Source organism: Spermophilus citellus (genome assembly GCF_964194105.1).
Source record: "Spermophilus citellus genome assembly, contig: SCAFFOLD_314, whole genome shotgun sequence".
Taxonomy (NCBI): domain Eukaryota; kingdom Metazoa; phylum Chordata; class Mammalia; order Rodentia; family Sciuridae; genus Spermophilus; species Spermophilus citellus.
In genome coordinates, this window is record NW_027673155.1 from 11,988 (window position 1) to 23,974 (window position 11,987).

Here is an 11,987-nt window from a genome sequence, read left to right on the forward strand (position 1 = left end):
TAAGCTCTCATTTGTGCTTTAAGCTATTTTACAAATGAGCCCGTTAATATATATTCAGACAGCTTATATGCAATTGTAGTTACTATAAATATTGAAACTTCAGTTATTGGATATATGTCATCACAAGAGTTATTAAATTTATTTCATACCCTACAAAGGGCAAATGCAAAAGCACCCATGTTTTGTTGGCCACATATGGGCCCACACTAATCTTCCATGGCCTCTAACATCAGGTAATGATGAGAATGATAAATTGGTTGTTATTTGTCAGCAAACGTCTTTGTATGACTTTGCACAAGTTTTGTATTCTTTTTTTCAGAGGGAGAGAGAGAAAGAGAGAGAGAGAGAGAGAGAGAGAGAGAGAGAGAGAGAGAAAGAGAGAGAATTTCTTAATATTTATTTTAGTTTTTGATGGACACAACATCCTTATTCGATTTTTATGTTGTAGTGCATGACAGCGAGTGCGCTACCACTTGAGCCACATCCCCAGCCCCAAGCTTTGTATTCTTTACATCATCAAAATGCTTCTGGCTTACATAAAAAATTATTTTAGGGGCTGGGGATGTGGCTCAAGCGGTAGCGCGCTCACCTGGCATGCGTGCGGCCCGGGTTCGATCCTCAGCACCACATACCAACAAAGATGTTGTGTCCACCGAGAATTAAAAAATAAATATTAAAAAAAATCTCTCTCTCTCTCTCTCTCTCTCTCTCTCTCTCTCTCTCTCTCTCTCCTCTCTCACTCTCTCTTTAAAAAAAATTATTTTAACCAGAGAACAAGTTTGTCAAATGTATGTCACTTCCCCAAGTGTGTAATATGTGTACACACTCCATCTTTACCATCAGGGGTAAATCCCCGTGGATTAAAACCAAATCAATTATGGCAAGTGGATGCAACTCACATTCCTCAATTTGGTAAGCAATGTTATGTACATGTGATTGTAGATACTTATTCTAGATTTATCATTGCCATGGCCCGTACAAAAAAAAAAAAAAAAATACTCAGCATGTTATTTCTCATTGTTTAGCTGCTTTTGCAGTATCAGGATGTCCTTTACAGATTAAAACTGATAATGCACCAGCTTAGGTAAGCTCTACTTTCCAACAAATTTGCCAAGAGTTTCGGATACACCATAAAGCAGGTATTCCTTATAACCCCCAAGGTCAAGCCATTGTGGAATGAGCTCATTTATCTATTAAGCTACAGTTACAAAAACTAAGAAGGATAGAGATCGGACTGTGACTGCCCAAAAGAACCTCAATCAAGCTCTGTTTGTTATAAAATTTTCTAACTTGTGACTCACGAGATCATACTGCAGCTGAGTGCCATCTGTCTTCCACAGCAACAGGCCCTTGAGGCTGAGTTTGGTGGAAGGACTTCCAGACTGCTCAATGGAGAGGACCAGATCCAGTGAGGATGTGGGGCAGAGGTCATGCTGGTATTTTGCCTAAAGGTGCTTTTTGTCCTATTTGGGTACCTGAATGCACTACCAGGCATGAAGGACTTAGAACCAAGATTCAAATGACGGAAGATCGACCCAGAGGAGTCTTTCCTCAAAAAGAAGAAACCTCGGAGAAAGAGAAGAGAGGCCCAGAAAAATCACATGAAGAAACTGATCTCGTGGAGGGACCGAAGGAAATTGATGTTCCGAGCTACACCGATGATTCCATTCCAAGGGAGAAATAAAAATCCAATGATGATGCTCGCTGCAGGAATAGCCCTATTGGGCCATCAGGTAAAGGGGAGTCAGGGAGACAATTCCTGGACCTATTTTCCAGATCCACCTCTAGTACACCCAGCAGTGAAAATGGAGAGTCCATCCCAGTACTTACTAGTAGTGACTCTCATATGATGGAGGATTTACAGACACTCATCTTACTCCCAACCACGTGACTGGATTTAATTATTCTGGCTCTAGTGCCCAACTACCCTTTTGTTGGTCCCATGATAAAGCATGATGGCTGTCTAAAAGTGTCATCTCAGGAAAAGACCTTCAGTGAAAGATGTTTGGTGCTTAATTGCTACCTCAGAATTCTTACATTTTACTGACAAACCTTTACTGGAATTTATTAGCAAAAACTCTAAGGAAGGCTCTTGTTATGGCTTACAAGTCTGTGTTCAATCTCCTTACGAATTAATTATTGGAAATGTAAAAGTTAAATGGAAACATGATAGATACCTTATAGTAAATGTAATTTAACTAACTGTATCACCAGATATCGTAGAGGAAAAGGAACCCTGATGCTCCACCAGCCCTCTTTGTCTCATTGCCAGCTAGTATTTCTGAGCCATGGTAGGCTGATGCTGGTTTTCGAGTCTCACAACAAATACACGTCCAGAGAGTGAGATGGAAACATGCTCTTGGAATCTTAGTAGTGGGAGTTGTGGCTTTGGTTTCCTTTTTTGCTTCAATGGTCACAGCTTTGGTGGCCATATCCGAAATATTCAACATGCACATTTTCTTAATAATTTGGCTCAAAATACTTCCAAGGCTCTTCATAATCAAAAAAATACTGATAAAATGGTTGGGACCAAGCTAAACGCCTTAGAGGCAACTGTTGTAGATATTGGTAATGAACTTTCAGCTTTGAAGTTCAAGGGAACACTTAAATGTCATGCTAGCTCTAAGTATGTGTGTTACTGGGGCCAAATAGAATGCTTCCCAAGGGGATTGGGAGAAGGTTTAAAACCATTTATTGGATATAACAACAGCTTGAATCTTTGAGAGGTCCCTCATTATATTCAAGATATCCAAACAAGATTGCTTTTTCGGATCTCACGTCCTTAGCTCATCAATTATTAAAAGAATCAAACGGCTTCAACCCTGGAAACACTCTAGACACGCTGCGTGGTCTATTCCTGAGCTGTTCTCTTTCCTACTAATTCTCTTTTGTGCTGTAATTGTAGAATGGTGAGCCTTCAGAATAAGGATGCTGGGACTCAAAAAAGTGAATCATCACCTGTTTTCAAAGAAAAGGGAGGAATATGGGTGTGGCAACCACGTCACGTGACCAGCATCCTCTTTCCGACTGGTGAGGCTCTGTTGGTCACTTCCTGTCATCTGGCCACATTGGGTCTCAATCTCCCCAATATCTCACAAGATCTAAAATGTCACAACATAGGATCCAACATGGTGACCAGCGGGGAGGTAGCACTTTCAATACCTCCACAATAACGAGGTCAGAGAGACACATTAATACGATTAGATTCTACCTGCTGAGAAACTTCTAGCAAAATTCCACTGAAGAGAGACCAGCCAGGAATTAGTAAGATTTTTGGAGGTAACATTTTGCCCCAGAAGAGTGAATCTCCGCCACGCAACACAGAGGTCCAGATCCGCCGGCCCGGCCACCATCTGCCACCCGCCTGCGTGGAGGCCCCGGCCCGCACGACCCGGCGACTGGCGGGGGCGGGGCGGGCTCGCAGGACTTGGCGACCAGCCTCTGAGCTACAGGTACTCTAGAAAGAGGTCTCTAGCCAAGTCTTCATGAAATAGCGAACCGGAACTAAAACCAACCAGAGACAGACTAGTCCCACCCCTCCCTTCGGACACTCTGGCAAGGAGCCTGGGGCGGTGACATCACTGGAGTACGGCCAACGGAATTCCTTCCCAGTGGAATCCACTTTAGCAAGTGTGTGACTCCAACCCCCTCCAGATACAAGCAGCCAGGAAACCTCGAGAATCTCTCCTGGGGCGTGTCTGTAGGGAAGCAGAGGGGATTCCCGATCCCCAACTCCCCTTACCACCAGTGGCGATATCCAAGATCTTAGCTGCCAGTTTCCGGGGGCGTGCCCACCAAAGGGGTCTGGAAAAATTAAACTGTTGGTTCCCAGATCACCGCACCACAGCACTGGGGCTTAGATGAATGAAAGAGAGAGTGCTCAGTTGTTCAGGAAATAGGACACACGGTGGGGCCACAAGTGTAACCAGATCCTTGGGGAACCACCTCCAGTGAACAGGACCTGGCTGGGTGGTGGGCAGGAGGAAGGGGGGGAGGGGCCAGAGAAATGATACGGCTCTGGACTAACAGGATTAAGAGACTCACAGGACCCGCCTTACAGGGATTTTTGTGGGCACATAGAGAGCAGAAGCTCGGCTTGGAGGGCACAGCTCCGCCTACTGGAAGAGAAGAAAATGGATCTCTAACACTACAATTTTTTTTCTTTTTCTCTCTTTGTTCTTTTCTCCCCTTTTCCTTCTTTCTTTCTTTCCCATTTCAAGTTTTATTGTTCTTTTCATTCTCCTCTAACCTATCTATCTCTCTCTCCTTCTTTCTTTTTGAGAGCACCCTCCTTACCCTACCCCCCAACTTTCATCCCAAGCATTACATCTTCCATTACGTGTAATTGTCTAAATGCAAATAGGTGAAGGTTTCGAGGCTATATATAGGGCTCCTAAATACCTAGCTACTACCAAACACCCTGATCCAATCACCTCTTAGTATCCCCCTTCAGTAGAGCATTCTTCTAAAGTAGGCAAGACATACTAACCCTCATAACATCATAGCACCTAACCTAAACATAAAGTCCCAAGAACAAACAACAAATCACTATATGCATACAGAATCCAGAAGCCTATTATGAATTGAATGAATCAGCTTTAAAATACAATAAAGCCCAACATTTCTAGGCATAGTCTCCCACCACAAAGGAGAGACAACAGAGATATACAAAACCAAAAAAAATTTATAGGAGAAATCAGAAACACAGCAGTCAAACAGAGCTGCAAAGTAACGTGAACAACATGAAAAAAAAAAAACAAGGGAAAAAAAGGATTACAAACAATGCAGCACAACTTAAATCTACAGGAGGACCTAGAAGCATCAGAAACATGGACAGGGAAAGAACTCAAGGCATACATAACTCAGATGGAATGGAATATTAGAGAAGACATGAGACAACAAGTCCAAACAATGAAAGTATATTTTGAAAGCGAATTAAACAAATAAATTCAAATAGCAAAGAATGAGCTTTACCAGGAGATAGAGATTTAAAAAAAATCAAACAGTTATCCTAGAAATGCAGGAAACCATAAACCAAATTAAAAACTCAAACGAGAATATTACAAATAGACTAGATCAAGTAGAAGTCAGAACATCAGATAATGAAGACAAAGTTTATCAACTTGAAAAGAATATAGTCAACACAGAAAGTATGCTTAAATCTCATGAGCAATCTATCCAAGAGATATGGGATGTCATAAAAAACCAAACTTGAGAGTCACTGGGATAGAAGAAGCTATGCAAGTTCAAACCAAAGGAATGGACAACCTATTAAATGAAATAATCCTAGAAAACTTCCCAGATATGAAAGATGGAATCGATTGCCAAATCCTGGAAGCTTACAGGACCCCAAACATTCAAAACCATAATAGACCAACTCCAAGACACATAATTATGAAGATATCCAACATACAGAACAAGGAGAGAATATTAAAAGCTAGGAGAGAAAGAAGGCAGATTACATTCAGGGGTAAACCAGTTAGGGTAACGGCTAATTTTTCATCACAGACATTGAAAGTGAGAAGACCCTCAAACAACGTATTTCAAATGCTGAAAAATAATGGATTCCAACCAAGAATACTGTATCCAGCAAAATTAAACTTCAGATTTGACAATGAAATTAAAATCTTTCACGATAAACAAAAGTTAAAAGAATTTGCAGCCAGAAAACCAGCACTGCAAGGCATTTTGAGCAAAATACTACAAGAAGAGGAATTGAAAAATAGCACCCAAAACTAACAGTGGGAGGTATCTCAGGAAAGGGGGAGAAAAATAACCAAAGAGGAAAAACTAGCCAAACTAAAATGAATAAATAAATAAATAAATAAATAAACATGACTGGAAGTACAAACCATATTTCAATAGTAACCTTAAATGTTAATGGCTTAAATTCACCAATCGAGAGACATAGGCTAGTAACCTGGATTAAAAAAAACAGATCCAACAATATGCTGCATTCAGGAGACTCATATGATAGGAAAAGACATACACAGGCTGAAGGTGAAAGGTTGGGAAAAATCATACCACTCACATGGCCCTCAGAAGCAAGCAGCAGTGGCCATACTCATATCAAATAAAATCAACTTCAAACATAAGTTAACCAAAAGGAATAAAGAAGGACACTATATACTGTTAAAAGGAACCATGCACCAACAAGACATAGCAATTATCAATATGTATCCACCAAATAATGGTGCTGCAACATACATGAAACAAACTCTCCTCAAGTTCAAGAGTCAAATAGACCACAACACAATAATTATGGGTGACTTCAACACACCGCTGTCTCCATTAGACAGATCCTCCAGACAATAGCTGAATAAAGAAACTATAGAACTCAATAACACAATCAATAACCTAGACTTAACCAACATATATAGAATATATCAACCATCAACAAGTGGATACACGTTCTTCTCAGTAGCACATGGATCTTACTCAAAGATAGACCATATACTATGCCATAGGGCAACTGTTAGTAAATATAAAGGTGTGGAGATAATACCATGCACCTTATCTGATCATAATGGAATGAAACTGGAAATCAATGTTTAAAAAAGGAAGGAAAAATCCTGCATCACCTGGAAAATGAACAGTATGTTACTTAATGATCAATGGGTTAGAGAAGACATAAAGGAGGAAATAAAAAAATTCTTAGAGATAAATGAAAATACAGACACAACATATCAGATCTATGGGACACAATGAAAGCAGTTTTAAGAGGAAAATTCATTTCCTGGAGTTCATTCCTCAAGGAAAGAAAAATCCAACAAATAAATGAACTCGCACTTCATCTCAAAACCCTATAAAAGGAAGAGCAAACCAACAGCAAATGTAGTAGAAGACAAGAAATAATTAAAATCAGAGGGGAAATCAACAAAATTGAACAAAAAATAACATTGAAAAAATTGATAAAACTAAAAGTCGGTTCTTTGAAAAAATAAATAAGATTGACAGACCCTTAGCCATGCTAATGAAGAGAAGAAGAGAGAGAATTCAAATTATTAACATATGGGATGAAAAAGGCAATATCACAACGGACACCACAGAAATACAGAAGACAATTAGAAAGTATTTTGAAACACTATATTCCAATAAAATAGAAGATAGTAAAAATATTGAAAAATTTCTTAAGTCATATGATCTGCCCAGATTGAGTCAGGAAGACACACACAATTTAAACAGACCAATAACAAAGGAAGAAATAGAAGAAGCCATCAAAAGACTACCTACCAAGAAAAGCCCTGGACTGGATGGGTATACAGCGGAGTTTTACAAAACCTTCAATGATGAATTAATACCAATACTTTTCAAGCTATTTCAAGAAATTGAAAAAGAAGGAGCTCTTCAAAATTCATTCTATGAGGCCAACATCACCCTGATCCCAAAATCAGACAAAGACACTTCAAAGAAAGAAAACTACAGACCAATATCTCTAATGAACTTAGATGCAAAAATTCTCAATAAAATCCTGGCAAATCGAATACAAAAGCATACCAAAAAAATTGTGCACTATGATCAAGTAGGATTCATCCCTGGGATGCAAGGATGGTTCAATATACGGAAATCAATAAATGCTATTCACCACATCAATAGACTTAAAGATAAGAACCATATGATCATCTTGATAGATGCAGAAAAAGCATTCGACAAAGTACAGCATCCCTTTATGTTCAAAACACTAGGAAAACTAGGATTAACAGAAACTTACCTCAACATTGTAAAAGCTATATATGCTAAGCCTCAGGCTAGCATCATTCTAAATGGAGAAAAACTGAAGGCATTCCCTCTAAAATCTGGAACAAGACAGGGATGCCCTCTATCACCACTTCTATTCAATTTAGTTCTTGAAATAGTAGCCAGAGCAAGTATACAGACAAAAGAAATTAAAGGCATAAAAATAGGAAAAGAAGAACTTAAATTATCACTATTTGTGGATGATATGATAATATACCTAACAGACCTAAAAGGGTCTACAAAGAAACTGCTAGAGTTAATAAATGAATTCAGCAAAGTGGCAGGATATAAAATCAACACGAATAAATCAAAGGCATTCCTGTATATCAGCAACAAAACTTCTGAAATGGAAATGAGGAAAACCACTCCATTCACAATATCCTCAAAGAAAATAAAATACTTGGGAATCAACCTAACAAAAGAGGTGAAAGATTTATACAATGAAAACTACAGAACCCTAAAGAGAGAGATAGAAGAAGATCTTAGAAGATGGAAAAATATACCCTGTTCATGGATAGGCAGAACTAACATCATCAAAATGGTGATATTACCCAAAGTTCTCTACAGGTTTAATGCGATGCCAATCAAAATCCCAACGGCATTTCTTGTAGAAATAGATAAAGCATGAAATTCATATGGAAAGACAAAATACCCAGAAGAGCAAAAGAAATTCTAAGCAGGAAGTGTGAATCTGGAGGTATAGCGATACCAGATTTCAAACTGTACTACAGAGCAATAGTAACAAAAACAGCATGGTACTGGTACCAAAACAGGCAAGTGGACCAATGGTACAGAATAGAGGACACAGAGACCAACCCACAAAATTACAACTTTCTTATATTTGATAAAGGGGCTAAAAGCATGCAACGGAGGAAGGATAGCATCTTCAACAAATGGTGCTAGGAAAACTGGAAATCCATATGCAACGAAATGAAGCTAAACCCCTTTATCTCACCATGCACAAAAGGTAACTCAAAATGGATCAAAGAGCTTGATATCAAATCAGAGACTCTGCACCTGATAGAAGAAAAAGTTGGCTCCGATCTACATATTGTGGGGTCGGACTCCAAATTCCTTAATAGAACGCCCATAGCACAAGAGTTAATAACAAGAATAAACAAATGGGACTTACTTAAACTAAAAAGTTTTTTCTCAACAAGAGAAACAATAAGAGAGGTAAATAGGGAGCCTACATCCTGGGAACAAATTTTTACCCCCCACGCCTCAGATAGAGCCCTAATATGCAGAATATACAAAGAACTCAAAAAATTAAACAATAAGATAACAAATAACCCAATCAACAAATGGGCCAAGGACCTGAACAGACACTTCTCAGAGGAGGACATACAATCAATCAACAAGTACATGAAAAAATGCTCACCATCTCTAGCAGTCAGAGAAATGTAAATCAAAACCACCCTAAGATACCATCTCACTGCAGTAAGATTGGCAGCCATTATGAAGTCGAACAACAATAAGTGCTGCTGAGGATGTGGGGAAAAGGGTCCACTTGTACATTGCTGGTGGGACTGCAAATTGGTGTGGCCAATTTGGAAAGCAGTTTGGAGATTCCTGGGAAAGATGGGAATGGAACCACCATTTGACCCAGCTGTTGCCCTTCTTGGACTATTCCCTGAGGACCTTAAAATAGCATAGTATAGGGATACTGCCACATCAATGATCATAGCAGCATAATTCACAATAGCTAGACTGTGGAACCAACCTAGATGCCCTTCAGTAGATGAATGGATAAAAAAATGTGGCATTTATACACAATGGAGTATTACACAGTACTGAAAAATGTCAAAATCATGGAATTTGCAGGGAAATTGATGGCATTAGAAAAGATTATGCTAAGTGAAGCTACCAATCCTTAAAAAAACAAATGCCAAATATCTCCTTTGATATAAGGAGAGCAACTAAGAATGGAGCAGGGAGGAAGAGCATGAGGAAAAGATTAACATTAAACAGAGACGAGTGGGGGGAGGAAAAGGGAGAGAGAGGGGAAATTGTATGGAAATGGAAAGAGACCCTCAATGTTACACAAAATTACATATAAGAGGTTGTGAGGAGAATTGGGGGGGAAACAAGGGAGATAATTGAACAACAGCAGATGAGGTAGAGACGGAAGATGGGAGGGGAGGAGAGGGGGGATAGTAGGGGATAGGAAAGGTAGCAGAATACAACAGTCACTAATATGGCATTATGTAAAAATGTGAATGTGTAACTGATGTGATTCTGCAATTTGTATTTGGGGTAAAAATGGGAGTTCATAACCCACTTGAATCAAATGTATGAAAGATGATATGTCATGAGCTTTTTAATGTTTTGAACAACCAATAAAAAAATGAATTTCAATGTAATCCACTGTTGTGTATTTAAAAAAAAATAAAATTAAAAAAAATAAATGAGTGCAAAAATAACACTTAGAACCAAACAAACATTGATGCTGAATGACTACAAGACTCCATTTTTAATTGCTATCAGAAAATACCTAAGGCTGAGTAGTTTGTGATTAAAAAGTCCTTTAGGCCAGAATTTTAGAGTCTGAGAGTTCATGAAAAAGGGATCCCATCCACTTGGATTCTGGGGAGTACCCACTTTGCTCTATTCCAGCATGATGACTGTCATCAGAGTGGGGACAAGTGGAAGAGGAAAGATCATATGGACCAATACGAGCCACAGAGCAGAGAGGGGCAGTCTTGATTTTTCATAACAACTCATTTTCTCAAAAACTCATTCCAAGAGAGTAGTATCCATTCCTCCTGAGGTTGGTTTCCCCAGTGACTGAATTAACACCCAGTAGACAGCACATTTGAAAGTTTCCCCTGCCTCAGTGCTACCATAATGAGGACAAAGTGTCCAAAGCATAAGCTCATTTGGGGACAAGTGATATCCAAGCCATAGAAGACACACAATTCATGAAGTTATAGTCTATGGCAAAGATAAAAACCAGGACTAAGGGACAAATCTGTAAGATTAGCAAAACTTTTCTATACTATTGAAATGAATTTGGCATGATTAGAAAACTGATTGTCATAAATTTAAGGTGTTAGAGTTCCCAAAACAGTCACTAAGAAAAAACTAAAACATGTGCCAAAAGAAGAAAATAAAATAAAAATGGTACACAAGAAAAATGAATCATTAATAGGCAATAGTGGGAAAATTGATGAACCAAAAACATATAGGTAGAAAACAAGTGGCAACATAGAAGAAGCATTTTGTTCACCACTATTACTTTTTTCATTACTATTACTGCATATAGATCCAATTTGTTCCAATTTGTTGTAAAACCTGAACACCAGCATCAGCATACCATGGCTCTGAAATTTTGGCTGGTAGTAAGACAAAGGAAGACTAGTGAAGGATTAATATTCCTTTCCCTCTGTTATATCTAGTGATGCAATTAGGTAAATTGCACTTTTTATAGGCTACAAGATATTTATCATCCTTTCTCTTAACATTCACATTTCCAGTAATTAAAGCATAAGGAGATTGAACACAGGCCTGCAGGCCATACCAGGAACCCTCTTTATACCCACTGCCTACAAAGTCAGGCATTGGGCTGTCAGAATAATATAGGAAATATGAGGCTGTAAATTAAGCAAACATCTTTTTGGATACCACCTTCACTGAAAGTTAGGATATTACCAACAAAACTTACAGGGATCATGGCATCCTTAAGTGATTGTCTTTTGTCAATTTTGGAGACCAGTCTAAAATCTATCCACTATTTCTAGAACATTTTTGTTGTACTGGCAAGACATCTGCACAGTCTATCCATTTAGGAAATGTGCCAAATTCTATTGCAGAATGATTAGGACAGTAAAGTATTGGCAGATGTTCTGTGGCAATGACTGGTTTGTTAGAGAAAGTCCCATTTTAATAACTGTTTGGACATATTCTTTAGAGTCCCAGGGTCCAGTAAGATTGGCTCATCTAGACACCCCATATGCTGCCTTTCAGTCAAAAGATACCCCTGGATGGCCAGTATGCTTATCATAGGACCAATATATACGTAGTTGTCCACTGTAACCAGTATAACTAAATCCAGTCACAAGGATGGGTGTAATCTGAGTATTTGTAAAACCACACATTACATGAGTATCATTGGTAAATACTGGGATGGATTCTCTGGTCCATACCACTGGGTGTACCAAAGATTGGTCTGAAAAATATGTCCAATTGATTTCTCCCTGGACCTCATTTACAGGACAGCTCAACAGAGCTAACATGGCCACAAACATTGT